Source organism: Miscanthus floridulus, unplaced genomic scaffold (genome assembly GCF_019320115.1).
Source record: "Miscanthus floridulus cultivar M001 unplaced genomic scaffold, ASM1932011v1 fs_875_2_3, whole genome shotgun sequence".
NCBI lineage: Eukaryota > Viridiplantae > Streptophyta > Magnoliopsida > Poales > Poaceae > Miscanthus > Miscanthus floridulus.
Window position 1 is genome coordinate 41,869 of NW_027097382.1, and position 4,024 is coordinate 45,892.

General features: G+C 44.0%; 1 long non-coding RNA gene across 1 annotated transcript; it reads left to right on the forward strand.

Annotated features, from left to right (window-relative positions):
• Positions 1-2,576: 2,576 nt before the first annotated feature.
• Positions 2,577-2,997, forward strand: LOC136533379 (uncharacterized). The gene is made up of 3 exons (XR_010778471.1): positions 2,577-2,649; positions 2,730-2,792; positions 2,865-2,997. It is a non-coding gene; the product is annotated as an uncharacterized lncRNA (long non-coding RNA).
• Positions 2,998-4,024: the final 1,027 nt, after the last annotated feature.

Genomic DNA, 4,024 nt, shown 5'->3' on the forward strand with positions numbered 1-4,024 from the left:
AGCGACTGTCAACTTTGTTTCAGAGGTATGACTCAGAGACCTTCTTCACTAATTGCTCCTCGATCCTTGCCTAATCTTCAGCTTATAGATCTGCTCTCTCTGGTTTTAGGATCTCAAAACTGAAATCTTGATCCCAACCAATGTTGAAAACGCTTACTTTTTGGGTCTAATAGGCGACCCAGATCCAACCGAGCTCATTAACTTAGAGACAAATAGGCTTCCTTTCAAGCAGTCTACCATGAGTACCTCGGTGTGGGATAAAACTTTCAGGGCCTAGCCACTTCCTCTTGATGGATGGAGAGACTAGTATCTCAAAGTGACCAAGACTCATCAAGCCAGATGGATAACTTACAACCTGGATCAATGTATAGCTCTCTCTCTATCGAATATAAAGAAGAATGAACCTCTGCTGAGATCCACCTCCTACTTTTGGTCCAATGCTTTCAACGCCTTCATATTTGGTCATGGACCAATGACAGTTACTCTGGCCGATATTCATATGTTAACTGGCCTCAGAATCACAGGGCTCCTCCAACCTTACAACCTCATTGGTAAACCAGAGCATAAGGTCCAGAGCATCAGATCTGGGGGGTTGGGAGGCTACATCACTGCCCACAAACGGACTCAGAACAGGAACGCCGACCTCAAGGAACATGCCACCTTTTCGAACGTGTGCCTAGAAAAGTATCTCTTCTATGGGTCCACGTGCAGCTCAACTGTTAATTATTGGTATCTGGCAGAGCAGTTGTCCCATGGTGCTAACATTCCCTTAGGAAAATGCTTGCTTGGATCCTTGTACCACTTGATGCATCAAGTATCATCAAAATTAACGATGAACAAGCCAATTGGCACAATTAGCGGACCATGGTGGCTTTTGCAGATGTGGCTGAATCTGCACATGCAGAAAGTTACAGTTAATGACCTTAGAACTTTGAGCTTTCCTTCCTTAAACTACTTAGAGGCCAAGGAGAAGATCTTGAATGAAGAAGATAAATTATGTCGACGTCAGTCTTTTGGTGAGGCTGCATCGGCTATTTTGATTGATTGGAGCACTGGTCAGTTCTTCAAAGGGTTTTATAATGGGCTTTCAGATGAAGTCCTAACTTGGTTTGTCTATCTAGAGATCGCCAAATTTGAGCTCCTGATTTCTTTTAGGTTCGAGACTACCTGTTTGGATGAACCTTCGACTGCAATTTTCCAATATATAGTCAAACTAGAGATGCTCCTCATAGAATTCAGGCATGGTCGAGAGAAGCCACCGACATCTTATGAATTCTACAATCCTTCCATTGCCGCTCGCCAACTCGGCTTCGAGCAACTGCCCCCCGGGCTGTTCTTCGTAGACAAGCTGAGGTCGAGAGAAGCCGTCAACCAACCATTGGAATTCCAGAGAATTTGGCGGTTTGAAGATGATTTGCCTCCTATCAATGCTGAAGGATGGAAGTGCGACCCCTTTTCCTCGAATTTATTTGATGCCTGGTGGCAGGAATGGGCTCAACATTTCTTTTGCCATTCAGTCACACCCTTCTGCCAGTCACTGGATCCAAGTTTCCAATCCGAGACTGAGGTAAATATTTGCTCATTCTCTACAACTTTTCTTCCATATGGCCGACGCAATGCTTATTATCATATCGTTCGTAGGACTTGGATTCTACTCCTCCCATGGTCAGTAGGAGCAATCGGCCGATTAAATATGCTGTCTGGTGTCCAAACCTGAGAATGGGATGTCGAGCACCTACTCTAAAGGCCGTCCTAAAAACACAAGCTGGTCCTGTGATCGTGCAGCCTATTACGGTGCGAAAGTGCAAGGCTCCAAAGGGTCACTCTGCTAAAATCACGACACGGAAGCGTGCGCGCAGAAATCCAGGATCTTCATCAGCTTCCCAAGTGGGTGTCTTAGCATATCTATAGCATAGATCACCGAATTTGTAGATCCCAATCATTTCTTCAATGATAACTCATGATTTTGCAAATTCAGGCTTCGGCAGCCGTTGAGATGATAGCCGATGAGCAGCGTTTATCATCTTTTGCTGATGCCATCATCGGAGTAAGTTTTCCTATTATTAATGATCTTAAGTTTTTTAGAACTGACCAACCCTCTTTTCTGGCCAAGCCCCAATCGGACGCTGGTGACGAAGCTGAAGAGCAGATTCCGAATACTTCGTCAAAAGGAGGGACAGAGGTGCTTCTTGGGAACTAGCCTTTGATTGTGCCGGGTTTGGATAATCATGAGCAACTTTTCTCTGCTAATTCTATCCGGAGATCCAGATCATGAACAGGGCTCCCCAAGGACATCGACTACTTTGGTAAAATAACTCTCTGCTACCTTTAGCCTATCTCATTAATCTTGTTGATCACTTGCCCTTTAGCTGATTGGGGATTAGGAGGAGGACAACGCTAGGAACGCTGAGACGAGTGCTGTCAATTCTCCTAATGAAGGAGCTCGTGATGGCCATCGAGAGGTCAACGGTAAGCTCTTCTCCCCTCTTTGTAGTTCTTGGATTCTAAGCTCTTCTCCCCTCTTAGATGTGAACCTTGAGTTAGGGCCGATCCCCGGTGCTACCAACGATCAAGAATCCAGCCAAAGTGCTGACCAGTCAGCCGGTGATGATGAACCTGAAGATGTCCCACATCCTCAACTCATTGATGGTAAAACTCAACATCGACATGCCGCATCTCTCTGTCCAAATTCTCGATTTGTATTGTAAGATAATCCTTGGCTTGGGTAGGGTCTAAGAAGCCATGATGACATGGGCACATCGTCAGCTGTCCCTCCATCTCCAGCGAAAAAGGTATCAGTAGTCTTATAATGATCCAGGAATCAAGCATCCTTGTTGTTCTAATTCTGACTATATTTTTTGTAGGTACAAAGCCCACCTTCTCTGAGCGTCTTCTCTTTCGAAATCAAAGGTTACATAGAAGAAGGCAAAGTAAGCTATTCTGCCTCCAAAGCCTCCCCAGAAGAACCTGCTCTGTCAACCATAACAAGGGATCGGCTACAATCAATGCTACCATATTTGGAAAAAGACAACCAATCTAGTCTGCGACGCGAAGCGCCTTCAGGACATCATCCTGGCTATCAGGGGGAACTAGATCAGGATCTCCTTGTTGTCCTATTGCCTACTGCCTTCATTGAAGGTCAGACTTCCAAAGTTACACAAACCAAGCGGAGGTTAGCTGATCGTGAGGCTCAGAACACTTTGGACACTCGAGAAGAGTCAACCAAGTAGGAAATGCTCAGGCTGAAGGGATTAATTGATGGTCTGAAGAGCGCCCCTTCCAGGATCCAGGAGAAACTGAGCCATTTAAAGACTGAACGGTAGCAGCTGCTGATGAGGTTGGAGGGGATCGATGCTTCGATTCAGATTGAAGAAGCAAACCTTATTCAGCTTCCCAAGGCAACGGACCAGAAAAAAGCAGAGATGACCTCCAGGCATAATGAGCTTGTGGCCATCCGTGATCAGAAAAACAATGTCATCCCTGGATCAACTGCTAAAGATAATCGGCTGATTGCTAAGGTTGATGCTATCCATCTAGATGCTCTGAATGCAGTCCGGTCGGCCTTGAATATGTAATCTTAACTTTTACGCACTCCTGTCTTCACAGTATTCCTTCCCTACTAGAAAAATAAAATTATTTTGGACAAGATTTGAGTCCAACATTGAGAATATAAATCATGAATAACTTTTAAGTTGTTGAGTTTGGAAATGTTAAAGCCATATAAATAGATTTGTCTTGAAAAATATTTTCAAAAAAATATACATATATCACTTTTTGATAAATATTTTTATGAAAACAAGGAGTCAAAGTAATATTTTGGAGACCGTGTTGCTATCGAAAATGACTTTATTTTTGAGCATGGATGGAGTACTTTTTATAAGTATTTAGCCGACACGACCCTTCATCCTGTACTGCATGAACCATTGCGTCGTCGTTCGGCTATCGTACCAGCAACCAATTCTTCTCATTAGTGGGACTCAGACCGTTATAGCCATTTAGTCGATCTTATTTTAGTTGATTGAAC